This window comes from Lineus longissimus, chromosome 1, assembly GCF_910592395.1.
Source record: "Lineus longissimus chromosome 1, tnLinLong1.2, whole genome shotgun sequence".
NCBI lineage: Eukaryota > Metazoa > Nemertea > Pilidiophora > Heteronemertea > Lineidae > Lineus > Lineus longissimus.
Genome location: NC_088308.1, coordinates 8,748,183 through 8,764,489, shown reverse-complemented (window position 1 = coordinate 8,764,489; position 16,307 = coordinate 8,748,183). Strand labels below are relative to the sequence as shown.

General features: G+C 41.2%; 1 long non-coding RNA gene across 1 annotated transcript in view; it reads right to left on the bottom strand.

The window, feature by feature from the left end:
- Positions 1-16,307, bottom strand: part of LOC135498926 (uncharacterized) — a 50,001-nt gene that overhangs the window by 13,340 nt on the left and 20,354 nt on the right. Inside the window, exon 2 of the long non-coding RNA XR_010449181.1 lies at positions 791-918. This is a non-coding gene — a long non-coding RNA (uncharacterized LOC135498926). The remainder of the gene's footprint in view (positions 1-790; positions 919-16,307) is intronic.

Sequence of the window (16,307 nt, the reverse complement as noted above, 5' to 3'; positions counted from 1 at the left end):
TGATGTGACGTCACCGCGGTATCCTCCTTGGATTGGAATTGAACAATTGGGTTGAACAAGTAGAACCGGTGTAGATTTATCACGTCATTCTTTCTCATCGTAGCCGTATGTTATTTGGAGCCGATTCCTTGGTGTTTCTAAGGAAACCTTGTTTTCTCGATTTCTTGAAATACATGACCATACATGACCATAAAGTGGATAACCGCGTCACACTGCATGATTTAGTTTGTGACATTCTAGTCCTGGAATCTTATACAAATTTAATGCACAGTCGAGAAACAGATGACATGTGGCTTGAAATCATCAAGGTAAATGTTGGTACTAGGAGCTCAAATTGGATTTGTTGTTGTTAAATCATCGAAATGTCAAGGATTAATGATCATTATTAAAATGGTCTAACAACCGCTGATCCGAAAAAAAGGTGCACATTCTTATGATATCCTAATGCTGATGATGATTGAAAAAACACACCAGCCTTGCAGTATTTTCATTTAGGCACATAAAATCACTTGCAGCGATTGGGAAAATTGATTCACGCACCAAGTGTATACAGATAACGCGCGAGCGACTACTGGCGTCGCCTGGCGTTAGAAATAGAAAATAGATATACTTGGACCAACAGTCAATATATGTAAATAATTGGTGTACTATTTAAAATTATTCGGGACCGCGGTCGTAACCATCACCGGAGGCCTAGGCATTGGCTATACAATTTCAACTATCCTCATATTTAGAATATGTTATCTGGGAAAATCATCAACATTAGTTAACAGCAAACAAATTTACTCACCGTCGGCAAAATGTGATAGAACTGCTATAAGCAAAATCCATACATCCATGTCGAAAAGAAAGGTCGGAACCATCTCGATCATCGGTTAGGGTAACCCTGCAGGGGCTAGATCATCACCATATTACAACCTGTAAGACAGAAAGTGAACATTCGTTCAAAAAAGTCATCTGCAAACCAATAAAATTCGATTTCACCTTTGTCTTTTCAGTTAACGGGTTCAGAGGACTACGCCGTATTGTCAAAAATTTTAAATTTCTAATTAAAAATTTCTTAAATTGAAAACGCCCAATTGAGCATCCGTATTAAATATAAACTTCAATCTTAGTGTTTTACAAGTGGAGACAGACATACAGATACATATACTAATAGGTTTCAACCAATTCGTATGATTGCAAAACCGCACTGTGTATAACACCATTTTGATTTTTCTGGACCACCCGTAATTACGAACGGCGTACCCATTTGACATTTGACCATTTTCCTGACATTTTAGGAAAACAGTCGAAAACCTGGATGTTCTCTTTGTCTTTTTAACTCATAAATGCAGGTCAGTGGGTATTATGTAGATCTCAATATTTGCGAACAATAAGAAGCTACAAACTAATACATTGTAGAAGTTTGTCTGCTCCCTCTTTCTCTATATCTAAGACAAATTACTGGGGGCTGCTAATTGCGGCTTACCATGAACCGTTCGGCAACCTTCGCCTGCAGCAGAGCTGTGGTCGGGCAAAGCTTCGAAAGACTATCAGAGACCCATTCTGTACTGGTAATATTATCTATCTAATGGGTTTCTATTCTTAAATGTTTACGTGCCCCACTGACGTTGAGCAATAACAACATTCTGAACAATAAATACGGTCTGCTATCTGTTACACCACTCGTATGCTCTGGCGTTATATTCGTAATTTGTTCTCGAATTTGAGATATTCCAATCATGTACATACATACTAAATACCAATTTCAACACCGCTGTTCTGAATTCTAATGAAGAAATTTTATACACACCAAATTTCACGCTTAAGCATGTGTAATAACAGCAGATATCCTGTTTTGAGCTTTGGAGGCTTTCAGCAATATGCACACCCCCACAAAAGTTTTTCACAGCAACGAAAAATCCCTAAATCCCTAAGTGAGTTTGTGGAAAACCTCAACTTTACTGTTGATCCAATTAAATCTTTTTCCTATATTTCTAACGCCGGGGTGTCAGAAGACGCTAATAATAAGTCATAGTGCATGTCTCATGTATCATGCATGCTCGCGTGTTATCTGTATACAATTTTTTGAGCGTGTATAAATTTTCTCGATCGCTGCATGTTTAATATTCAGCGTATGTGTGGACTCGATTTGACATGCAACAATCATCGCAAATCTGCCCAAAACGGCAAGTTTTCTCTAGTTTCGGCGCCGGCACGGCAGCGGCGCGTGTCATTTTCATGATGGAAACGATCATCTGAGTAAACAAACGGTGCCTTTAAGAGAGCAACGGCAAAGTTTGTTTCTGGTCAACAACAGCCTTTCATCCAAGCCAAGAATGGAAGCTTTTAGTTATAAGTACTGAATACCCTGCGATGCCACCATACCCCGCAATGAACTCTATAAAGCGTTTGGAAATTCACAATGCAAAACGTAAATGGAGAACAAATAATTGTACATAAACTAAAGAATAAAAAACAAACACATCCTGTCAACAACAGAGGCAGATGGATTTATTCTTTAGCTTTCTTCACACGAATATAGCTATCGGCCTTTGCAATGTAACTAGCTCCAAACTCATTTTTAAAACTAAGTCCATGTCAGTTTGTGACATTAGTTTTTGCGACAAGTTATACTGTGGCATTACCATTTTACCACCTCGGTATTTTTATATTCATGGCCTATTCTGATTAACTTTTCATCTTTATGGCCAACTCTGATTGAATTTTCATCTTTATGGTCAATTCTGATTTAAATTTTGACTTTATGACCAACTCTGATTTTCAGCTCTGGTCGCCTCGACTGATTTTATTTTTATCTTTGTGACAACTCTGATTTTCGAATCTAATATTCCCGTCTCCTTCTGTTTAGTACGGTGGCTGGGAAAGGACATGGTGATTTTTTTTCTTCATTGACGATATTTAGTTTTTATCTCAGGCGCCTGACTTACAAAAACGAGGCTAGTGAGTTCAAGATGGATGTCTTCGTAAGTCAGTCGCCTGAGATATAGAAATAAACTTCGTCATTGAACAAAAATTCACCATGTCCTTTCCTAGCCACCGTAGTTTAGCATCTGGATAGAGCCATTTTCACGGAGGGACTCTCTCATGAGATACCGATAGTGTATTACTCGTATTATCACTGAATCAGTTTCAGGCGCTAACTCCTCATATTATCCACATCATTCATCCGATATAATTCATTTGTCAGCATCCGATGGTGTCAAACCAATCCTACGCCTTGCTGCAGAATTGTCAATGACAGGTGATGAGATAATCAGCAATCAGTAAAGGTGTGCAATTGACATTAAACCAATACTTGTCCGATTACCAAAGCAGCGGAATGTCCTAAATTACACATTACGAGGGATGAACAGCTGGAAATTATGTCACGTTGATGGAAATGGTTGTTACGTGCAGCAATTACTTCCGTGTCGAAATGGTTCGCAAGGTTATCCGGACTAAAACGCCATGCCTGGCATGCTTTCCATATCTGTACATGTATGAATGAAGCTATATCAGAAAATTTGTCTCATGGACGAAGCATCATACCAACATGACGAGTGTGACATACAAAAAGCGGCAAATGTCGCAGCATGCACAAGAAACTTTCCTGAACGTTCCACCCCATACGTTGACGAAACAGGTGTGTCTGACATCCCCGGGGCCCATTTCCCTCATTGCTGCCTTGCTGATTGATATACGAACATCAAACGGCATGCACCGTCGACGTGATTGTGTCCCGGAGACATATCAGCTCGAGACGGGACTGGCTCAGTGGGCTCTTGGAAGAGGTCACGGTTTGGACTGACCTTTTCGTTTGAACTATTTCATTAGGCAGGTTTCGCAACCCTTACAGGAACGACGAAGTATAAATTACGAAGACTGTTGTGTTATCAAGCCCAGCAGGAATTCAGATACGCGACACTCGTAGTGTTACCACGGTGGCTAAAGGTACCGGTTTGCGAAATTTTTTTCTGCAGGATACTTCTGGCATAGTGTACATCTGACAGCCAATCAGAATTCAAGGCAAGCACGTGTCTTTGTTGACATCATCTTTCCACATGGCGCAATAATGTCAACAATGCCACGTGTTCTGATAATCTTGGAAAGAACAAGTTAGCAAATGGTTAGAGGAGTATATTAGCTAAAATATATTTATTTGCAGTATCTTAACATGTATTTTCATTGTCGAGTGGACTGTATTTATTGGACTTGTCTGTTAAAGGCGCACTGTGCTCGGCAAAATAGCCGAGGTTGAATGTTTATCTGTCAACCGTGTAACTAGTTCTGCTGCATGTATATGCATAGGTGACGCCACCATTCAATTTATTTTGTTTGCTTGTCAAAATGTGTTTTATACAATGGCCCTTCAACAATGTTCAAACTACCAAAATCAACAGCAGACATCGGATACACTGTCCCTTTAATAATTATCAACATTGGCAACACTGTCAGTGTCACTGCCCCTTAAAATTTCACAAATCGCGAGACATCGGATACACTGTCCCTTTAATAATTATCAACATTGGCAACACTGTCAGTGTCACTGCCCCTTAAAATTTCACAAATCAATGCATGCACTGCAATGTAGCGATCAGATCAGCTGATGCCTCTTTTGTACGCATAATATCATCAATTTTACAATGAATCTGTGCAATTCATTCCTAAACACGACGACACAAACCTTGAGTTGTGCATAATTGGGGTCAGACAATGAACTATTGTCACATTCACAGTTGAAGTGGCACTCGGCATGCGACTCGGTATCGTCCATTGTATTTGCATCATCATGCATAAATAAACTGTGTGACGTCAAAGATCGCGCCAATTGTGATTGGCTGTCAGATGTACACTGTGGCAGAAGTATCCTGCAGAAAAAAATTTCGCTACCGGTTTGCCTTAGAAAAGTACGTGCTTGCCTGGAGAGGAAATGACGACACAAAAGAAACATACAGAAGATTAGTTTGCGGGTGAGGGGCCTCACCCGCATTTATTATTTTTATCCGATTGCACCCCTTCAACATTGTAATGGGAGAGCCTTGTTTCTATGGTGTTGCAAGGTAAACCAATACCTTTACCAACCGTGAGTTAAATGCAAGCTTTTCCTTTTCATGCTGATGACCACGGTCGAAATCAATACGCTTAATAGCTATAAATAACAAAAATGACCCGGGAGACAATTTCCGGGGCCACCGCGTTCTTGCCGTTACATTGCGTCCTGTGATTATTACCTATCATGACAGATATACCTCCATCCAATTATTGCTATCATGTATGATTTCGAACCCAGCGTGGTCAGCAGTCGTGGGAGATTAATGGAAACGGACAAAGCATCTTCAAAGCGTCTCCGCTGGATTGGGTAGGTTTTGCGAGCCTTATATACGAAGCCATGATGCCACAAACCACGGAGGGTAATGGTATTGGTTTACCTTGCAACAATAGAAACAAGCCCCCCCCCCATTACAGTGTTGGAGGAGTACAATCGGATAAAGATTATAAATGCGGGCCTTAACGCCCCTCAAAATGAACCAATCTTGTGTCTGTTTCTTTTGTGTCGTCTTTTCCCTCCCGGAAAGCACGTATTTTTCTTTGGCAAACCGATACCTTTACGAACGACGAACGACAAAGTACATGTATGAAGTATGAATTTTATCGACAAGTTCTTTTAAAAACATTCCCCGATTATCACGTGGCTAATGCGCCCATCATTACTTTTAAAATAGCAATTATTGCCTGTCCCGTTCACCCAACAGCAGACTTCATATTGTAAATTCCGACCTCGTTTCTCTTTACACGACATCTTTGGGCCACGATGTCAACTTCCCATACAATGCATCAATAAAGAAGCGGTGGTCATACATGTATACCAAATATTTAATGTTGTAATCATATGAATAATTTTAACATGGAAGCTCTGCGACTAATACTTCATATCGAGAAAATACTAACTCGTCCCGTGGAAGCCCGGGGATGTTTCTAATTAGCAAGGAATCTCGATAGGAAAATGAAATGTCAGTTTTGGCAGGATTACCTAATCCTAACCATAATGTGCGGATGCGAAAGATGAATGCTTTTTCATGATTTTTGCATATTATGGATGGATACACATACATGTAATGTAGGTTGAAATAGATGTACATGTATACTCAGGAGCCGCCGTGGTCTAGTGGCTCGAACCTTGGTTCGATCCACGCAGTCTGATTGGTCTTACTCCACCCAGGTGATAAAAAAGGGTAATAGGAGAATAGGACGCCGAGGTAAGGTGTTTGAGTTACCTCTGTTAAAGTGCGTGTCCATTGAGTACATAAGTATACGATAGGGATGCTATTCGCGGTGGAGAAGATCTTAGAACAGAGCACTTTTTTAAGTTAAACTTTATACTTCCTGTATACATCCTGATACTTAAAGGTATCAGGATACAGGGGTTGAATTAAAAGTAAGTGGGATAAAATCTATCTCGTAGTTGATATCAGACTAAACCCAAAACTTGAACTTGTTTCATAGTTACTCTTTGCGACATGTCCTCTATAGCACACAGTCTTGCAATTATTATTGGCAATATATTATCGACGCGATATATTTATTACCCGACAAATGCCCGATGGCGATGGATAATCGGCAGATTCATGTAATTGGTGGCAAGACAAAAAATCAAAACCTCCGTTTTAGTCTGATCGGAGCTCAGGTCATTCTGATTCCCAGGGTTTCATACCGGGTATTCGAAAAAGCTGGATCGCTGGACTGATGGATTCACTGGTTTGTGACTCATGGATCACCACCGCCTGGATTGGGCGTAGCTGGCACTGTATGAATATATGAGTGTTCATTTATCACAACTGTCTAATCGAATGCCCCGAATCAAGTACATAATCATTGATATTCACACATTGACTCAGGATGTTCTTCAGTTACGATCCAAACCTTCTGTCAGCTCTGCGGTTCATGTAGAACCGCCGGTAAAAGCCGGCGATTACTCTGGTGAAGAGTCTGAGACTGAGGAATCATTGTCGGCAGTGCCAGTGTGTGTACTTGAAGCACATGGTGGGAAAAGCTAAGGGATTTGGGAATTGTGCAATCCATCCAGGCGGTGGTGATCCATGAGTCACAATCCAGTAAATCCGGCAGTCCAGTGATCCAGCTTTTTCGAATACCCTTTTGTACCACCTCATACTATTATTAACAGCAACTGTCATTGGCGAAGTTTAAAGAGCCATTTTGGGCGAGATATACATGTTTGTTGGTTTTTCATACAAAATTGCTTCCAGCAAGACCGTGACTTCTCCAGACAGGATAAATGAAAATTAATCATGAATTGCTTTGACCAGTGCGGGAGAACAGGATGTAACAGTAGTCTTGCCTGATATTCACAAGCCCCATCCAAAACCACCTCGCATTACTTGCAAAAATTATTTTTAGAGACCTGCATTAGTAGGCAACTATGCCGACGCATGGTGGCAAACAGGATCATTGTCCTTCTGACGAGGTAAGTTCGGCGCCCAAGTACTTGAGCCCTTTTAGGGATGCAAGGAGGAAATAACGATGTTTCCTCTTGGCGATGACAAGGTCTTGGGAGTCAAGATCAACCTTGGCGGAAAGAAGACACTCCGTTTTCAATGAAATCTGATCGATTGCGAGGGGGGGGGGGTCCGGTGCTAATTGATGGGTTCCATTGCTCTCGTGATCCCTGGCTGAAGGATAATCAAGTCATACTCGATTGGATTAACTGGGCTCTAAAGGATATGGCCGCCTATTGGGCAAAGCATCTGGTTACTTATTGGCTCGTTGATGTTTCGCCTTGATAAAAGTGAAGCGCAAGATTAAAACGGACGTTGACCACCATCATGGTAATTTTGCCTCGATATAACTGCGATTGTGGTTATATATCACCCTCTTATGGCATTTAAGGCGTGATAAATGGACCTAGACGAGCGCCTAATAGCGCTTTGAAGAACATGACCGCCTCAAGGGTCTTTCGTGACCGATTCCTCACCAGACAGAGCGCAAACACGATCATTAGTTAGTTCTCCTGCGGACCTATATATGTGAGGAAACTCACGTATACCAGACAGATCTCTCAGATCTCCTCTTTCACAAAAAGGAAAATCTCGGCGTGCCTCAACGCGTTATAATAATTGACCTCCTCTATCCTTAACACGATAAGGAGTGCAGGTTGAAAACGTCAGGAGCCATTTCGTATTCTTCCAATCAACGAAATGGGCGGCTATTGATCGGTGTGCGAAGCTTGCGATAAAATCAAGGGCCGGTTGACTTGCTTTGGGTTATCGCATTTCGCCCTCTCGCCATAGGTTATAAACAGATGAAATACTGCTTTTTCACTCAACGTAAATTCATTTTGCAAGTGATATGTACAATGTCCGTGAAACTAAAAAAGGAATACAAAGCAATTCCCGGCTGTCAAGGTGTTGTATATAAGAACATCCTTAAATGATGTATAGCATTGAATTGTGTTCTCCCTGTTTAAGGCATTATTTATATTTCTCATCATTGTTAAGATGGCTTTCGGGTTCCTGGTGGCGACAAATAAATGTTAACAAATTCGGTTTGTTTTTCAACCGGCACATACGGATAAACCTCACTGCTTCGTCGGAGGGTATGAATCGGACGTCAAATTCATCTGTACTCAAACCAACATGTACATGTAGGTTGAGTTGAGCATCGAACATAAGGCACCTAGATAGTCAACTATGTAATGACAACAACAACAGCAGCAGCAGCGATGGCAACGGCGGCGGCAGCATCAGGGAGTAAAAGCAACAACAACAAATACTCTTGAATATCTATAGATACAGAAATGCCGCAGTCGATCGATTTGAGATTCTGGGAAAGGTTTCCATTGTGCTCGCGATCCATCATGGCCCGAGGAGCAAAAGTCAAGTTCATTTGGACCAGAATATCGAAAGGGAAACTTTCTGTATAGCCATATTGTTTGGATTAACTAGGATCTCCAGGCTTTGTGGCCGTATTACCAAGTAAAGCATTAATGGTTCGCTTATTGGCTCATTGGTTTCGCCTTGAGCTATCCTTAACACGATCCTTCAAAGAAGGAGATCACCACTGGTAGTTTTGCCTCTATTATTGGTCCTTTTGCCTCTATATAACTGTGATAATGGGTATAAATCACTCTCTTATAGCTTTGGTACATTGCAATTATGGTAAATGAACCAAGATGCGCGCCCGTTAACGCTTTGACGAACCCGACCTCATACAGGGTCATCTAGACTTGTAGTAACAAACTCGCAAAAGTAAGGTCAGCAACGACAGCTCCAACGGACATTCATGACTGCAATCGAAAGGCAGGGACGGATCCAGGAGCCGTAATGAAGGTTCTCATCAAAGTTCCATGGTGTTTTTAAAATATCATGGATTAATTTCTCAAAATCTTTTTAGGAATTAGGGGGGGATGAGTCTGAGCCCAAAGACTTAAAAAAAACTCTCATCAGAACGCTGTTATTTCAAAAAAGATGTCGACCTCAAATGTTTTTATTTTACTTTCATCCTGTCAAACGGATTAAGGAATGCATGATCAAAAAGAATGTTCAGAGCTTGGTCGCTTTTCAAAAGTTTTTCAATAAACTTATTGTTTGCCATTGAGGATGGCGTGCTGTTATTGGTAATGTAGGAGGGTGGTTTCTTTAGATGATTGATACATATCATACATTGTGCCCTGTAGCGAGCGCATGGACATCTCGAGAACCTTGCCGATTATCAGTCAGTCGATAGAGGGGTGGTAGCCAGATCAAGCTATTTCGCCCCAGCCCGCCGATTAGACTACGCCAGTCCTGTCCACCGCAGCTAGTGTCACTCCTAGATCGACCGACCTTTCCAAACATATTTTTACGAAAAAGAGTCCACATCCTCACAGTTGCATGCCCGTTTGATTTCAGCGATGATTTCCCAATTAGCACTGCAGAGTGGTGTAAACACTGCCAAACATCGGTAAGATTCGTCGAGGTCTCGCAAACTGTTTGAAAAAACGACTTCGAAAATACTCAGTGTGCAGTTTGGGTAGAAACACAAACTATTTCATTATTTGGCCATGCTGGCACAGGTCGATCGAGCAGTACGTTGCCTACAGGAAGTAGAGAGAAGAGACTGACGCAGGTTGATCGGCTGGCGATGGCTTGGTCGGGCAACGATCGGCCCATTGAATATCTTTGCCCGATACGCCTCAAAGTTTTCAGTACCCGGAGTGTTCCGCTGTTCAGTGCTTCTGCCAGGTGACTGATAATCGGAAGAAACCACCATATTTCTGGTCATGGTAGATTACATAATTCTGGGAAAAGTGTACATTCGTAAGATATTGGTCAGCTGCTAATTTCTTCACGCTTTACATCGGTAGGTCGCCACTGGTTTCTGCCAGCCCCATACGTAAGGATTACTAAAGTTTCTCTCTCTGCTCCGTCTGCAGTGGTCGATATTTTTTATTCTTACTATCTTCTTATTTTACTCAGGGTGACGTTTTTGGAAATTTACAACCATGAAAATAAGATATGGATCGGGGCTTCTGTATCGAGTGTAGTTCCATGCATCATACATATACTAGTTTCAGCGATTTCTTTTCTTACCATCTCGAGAAAGCACAATCCATGTAGCTTCGACATATAGCTTCAGGGAACAATCACAGTCTGATATAAATCTATTGTTTCGACTTTCTTATCTTCTTTCTTAGTGCTTGCCAGGATAAACGTCGGCATACATCAAAAGAACAGATGATATTCTGTATAAGTGCACTTCGCAAAAATACTCGCCTGACAGTCAAAACCTTCTCCATCTTACGATATATCGGGTGGCCGAGAAAAAAACGCAGTGTAGTTTATCGCTAGATATCTCAATGAACAACGCATGGAATGACTAGATATGATATCGGCATAAATAACATGTAGCTGCTTTTCTGTGTCGTTTGGTGTGTAGTTTTGTTTTCGTAGTTTTAAGGAATGGGCGGCTTTTCACTGCAGTATGTTTGTTCTTCTTCTGGTTCATCAGTAAACAATTTTTTTGAACGTGTCTGATTGTTCAAGCAAACGCAAAAGTTTGTAAACGAAAATTGCTATTCCGGAAAAATGGATTCTTGCGCTTTTTTAGTGCCCCTATGGAGTGATACTTCCAGCAGTCACATCGAAGGCCTGGATCATACCACAAAAATCCCTCATACAGTCGAAATCACATGTGTTATCCCTAAATTCGCGTAAGTTGCGCGTACATGTAACTACCAAGAGATGGATTGTATATCAAAGAATGATCGATCGAACAGCAGACCATTCAATTTATTTCTTGACATATACGACATTGTCATCTTGACCATTTGGCCAGGATCTGTCCGAAAGATGAAAGATGACATAGAAAACCCCGACATCTCTATCGCGCGCCTCCGAAGCCATATCGGCAAAGGCAATCGAGAAGGGATTTGAAGGGGTTCGGAGGGATTTCTTGTTAGCGTTCCTATTATACGTTTACCGTAGAACAGAAAAATATTTCGCGGCAAAACTTTTGGCGAATGCCGAATGGTGGGCATATTCGCGGCAGTTTATTTTCTCTAATCAAGGCAACTTTTTACCTCCTAAAAATTTAAAACTGTCTAGACATTTGAAATAAAGATCTGAGTAAATAGGCGCTGTCGGTAAGATACCCAATAGTATACTCAAATCCACAGGGCTCACTCTTCCGAGTTATTAAGTTTATTTTTTGTTTTGTTTTCATTTTTAGTTTTTTAAATTAATTAATTGATTTTTAAACAAAGATGGGCATTAAGTACCCAAAAGTCATTCAAGAGATGTGTAATTTGCGTTTGTTAGGTGTAATCATGATACAAGCAGAGTACATGTATATGCAATTGCTTCAAACACCGCTTCGTATGTTTTTATTTACTAAGCTGAGATCGACACAGTCCAACTGGATGTAGCGATGCCTCTGCGGAAACAATGGCAACCTTGTAGCTGAAAAGCAAGAGATTTTCGCAGCAGAATGTTAAAAACTTTCTGTTCTACAGTATTTTTGTCTACATGTATGAACTAGACAACAAACTATAAACTTCTTTGAAATCAAGGTTGAGATTATCCTTTGCCTCATTCCATTCAAGTTCTTTGAGATCCACAATAGAGCCATATCATGTACCGGAGGATTGCAATGGCAAGTCCGAAGCTCTTGATCGGGTCGAGGAACAATTATGTGTTGAGTGCACGGGCTGAGTGGGAAAACATCAAGCTTAGTGAGTCGAGTCGAGTAGCATGACCTTTCCAGGCGATTTTACCTTTTACTTAATACCATTCCCTTGTGCAAATACCTTTTTATAATACCTTATAAAAAGAGTGGCAAGAACGAATTAACGTGCCCATTTGCATGTAAGTCGTACATTGTGTTATTTTGCCTCTTACCCGGCGAGCAGTTTAGAAGAGTTCAGGCCTCGCCCAATACACGGTATATTGTCTTTGAAAAACCCTGCTCGCATTTAGCCCCAAATTACCATTCTTCTACAGTCTTATCAAAGGGTCAGCAGGGCAAATCTTTATATAAATAATCTACCTCCACGAAACAGCTTTATTGGGGGTCGATATACCTTGTGAATACGTCCGTCAATTGAATTACGTCGAATGTATACATGTAGATAACTGTCGTTCGAACTCGGAGATAAATTCGGAGTCTGAGTCGGAAAGCGTGCGCAATATCTCTAATAATCCAAAGATTCCTTTAAGGAAACTGATCATCCAGAATGCGTCAAGACGGCATGGCTAGACAGTAAGTTGAGTATCGTGAAGGCCATTAGCAGACTGGTCAGACTATAATACTAATCGTGCAGTTGACATAAAGCCGCATACTGATGAGATTGGCGTGTCCGGTAAATAGCTACTGTCATTGGCATTCTTAATCCGTGCCTATCACCCATATCCTGTAGCGCTATTATAATCTGAGATAATGTCGCCGGACGCAAAAATCGCCGGTCTATTGCATTCCTGAACAGGCTTTGTAATATATGGCTGGGGTGGCTTTTCTTATGTTTTTAGTCGGGGACCCTAACCTCACTCTTCCTGTTGTAGGTTAGGTCAGGCATCAAACGCCACCTAGGCCTATAAATAGAACGGCGTCGAAAATAGCGGGTTCTCACAAAAATTCTTACATAATATGTACGGTGGATCGGAACTCCTATTTATTGTCACAGTGTATCTATTAAATCCGTGCATCCAAAATGCAAAATCAATTACATAAATCAATTGACTCCGACAGTTGATTATCAGTACAAAAACAACAAACAAACGTTGAAATGAATATCAATTGCGGGCTTTAATGATGATGAGGCAATGGCGGGGTTAGTTATATGAATCTTGAACGCGTGATACAGATAACGAGAAGACCAGCAACCTGTAGAAAGACGAAAGACGAAAGACGCAGTATATCCTGGGTATGCCTGGTATCTTTAGGATGTTGATGTGCGAACCTCCGATCAAGGTAGGCCAAGGGCATAGGAGAAATTCGTGGAATGGCTGCTTCTTCTCATTCGCAATGTTAAGTTTTGCCGCAGTTGCTGCCATTAGCAGATGTGTTGGTTTTAGTTTTGCAGCTTTGGCTGGCGTAATGGTATACTCGATCACATTTGCTCCCAATGTTCTGGTGGGATCTTCATGCCATCGGACTACGCTCCCCGTCTTGAGACGATGCAGTAAATATTACGTCAGTCACCTTGTTATTAGAAATGAGAACTGGTTGTTCGAAAAAGTAGCTGATCAGAGTTACTGATCAAAGTTTTAACCTCATTTTGTGGAATTGAGACGACGTCTACACAAAGATGTTCTCGTGTTGAGACTGGCCTCTCGATCTGTCTTAAGCCAAGGTAAAAACGGCCTAAGGTGTGTTCGGAATTTTGTCTCCATATTCCATGGAAGACTGTAGATAGGCGAAAGACGCGGTATGGATGTCGGTAAGTGCCTGGGTTTAAGGGGATATATGAGCGACTGCTATAGACACATTTTGTTGAGATGCAAAATTTATAGATCCTGAATGTCAGATTGACCTCAGTCAACAATATGTCAATTTGACATCAGTGGATCTTCTTATAATGAAGCGGACAGCACATATATATGGTGACTTATATGTTCAGTTGAGATGCAACATCTATAGTTCATGTCGGGAAAATCCTTTGATGTCAGATTGATCTCGGTCAACAATATACGAATTTGACATCAGTGAATCTTCTCATGTTGAAGCGGACAGCGCATATATATATATATATAATATATGGGGACTTACGGATTTTTTTATCTTGCCATGAAGAAACCCGTAACACAACGGTTTCCATATTGAGAAATCTATAAGACCTGCGTCCCCGGTGATTACTGGCCATCATGGACGCAATACGTTCCTCTTCATTTCGACGAGAAGCTGTAATTGATGTTTCGGTTCGTAAACCAAACCTTGGAGAGCTTACCGTGTCATCGGTATTTCAGTGCAGTGCAATCTGTGGTATATTGGCAAAATGTACGACTCTCAACATACTGCGACAGCGTTCACATAATTTGTGTCAGCTTAGCAGTTTTACAATCTTTCAACTCAGATTTTCCAATACTGGCCGATCTTCTGGTCGTCTGTACTCAAATTGCGCGGAATTGGTAAGTGAAGGTTTAAAGAATGAAAGGTACATTATGTATTCCCTGAATATATTCGAAATGTTGCAGTTTTCTGAACGTGTTTGACGTTTTCCAATTTCGGTTCAACTCTTAGTAGATAGGAAAATAGTTAGTCGAAAAACATGGTGCACAATTGGCCTACATGGTAAAACGCAGATTTTCCACTGTTCAAAGACAGGCACTGATTCTGAGCAAAATACGGTGAAAGAAGGCAGTGTCTCTCCAGTGCATCTTTCTACCACATTTTGGAGATGCTGCCATTTACCATTGTATGATAATGGCGATAGGGTAGAGTTACTACTGATATCGATGATATATCTGTAAATTACCTATGAAACTGAGCATAATGTCAGTGCAGGAAATAGTACCCGAAACGCCAAATACGTGGATTTCACCAAAATGTAGAGTTACTGCTATTTGCCAGTGTTGGGATGTGTTATGATCTGCCATACACATGCAGGGTGATAAAAAACCAACGACGGCACTCAGCCCCCCCCCCCCCAGAGGCCCAATACGGAAAATACCAGTTGATGAGAATCTTCCCAGAAAAATAAAAAAAACGACTAAAATATCTTGGTCCAGTTGGTTTTGTAAAGCGAAGTCGGGAGTAAGTTTGCACTGCTGGTTTGCTTCACAGAATTGAAGAATACTGAACCTAATCAGAATATATAATTTTCCTTCAAGAGATATTGACCATCAACAGGTACAACCTCTCCTAGCGGATACCCCTCTCCAAAGGACACCTTCTCTATTAAGGACACTGCATATGATTGCCGGTAGTCATGGTATAGTACATGTATATGTAAGGCCATTATTTTTTGAGCCAGTCTATATTATAATAGGCAGGTTTCGCAATCCGTACATACGACGAAGTGCGAAGTACGAAGAACTGTCTGGGCACCCAGTCCTGTTCTATTCATTTACGGAAATAACCGAACATTGCCGATCGTGATTTCAAATAAGCGTCAATGATTGCGCAATACCCTGGACACAAGGGTCACAAGGGTAGTGGTGTGGGTCCTTGGGCGCTTGGTATGCAGAAGGGTCACCAAGTGTGAGGTGAAGGTATTTTCAAAAGCAAAGGTCGGTAAAACGCACTCACATACGTTGTGGTAAGGCTTACGAAACCTACCTAACAATACAAGTTCCAGTGACCCCCCTCTCCTCCCCCCCGAAAGAAGGTGAGGTTATGTGTTTGGTGTTTCTATCATCTTTGCCAATCAATATTTCATAGGGAAGGAATCCTTACACTTTACAACGTGTCTTTAACATGGAACCTCCATCAGGATATCACTCAATTTACTTTCATACCCACAACACCACCTTCGTAGCACTCCGTTACACGAAAACGGGCTCAATCGTCAGCATTTTACGATTGAATGCAACGAACAACAAAATCGAGCTGGCATGCTCTCTCAATAAACATTTCCATATCAAAGTGGTTGGGGAGTCTGGAGAATACGTACTTGTGACAAGAATGTACCAAGATGCTGTTGATGCTATAGATGGCGAGGGAAATGTTAAAGGGGAGATAAAATTCACAGGGGTGGCAGGATGGCGTCGATCGTGGTGCAAAAATCGACTACTGATTAAAACATTTCGCACCACTAAATTATCTTGTAAATATAGGGGATTTATAAGATGCTTCGAGGGTAAAAAGGAGACATGGCAGTATCTTTGTGTTGC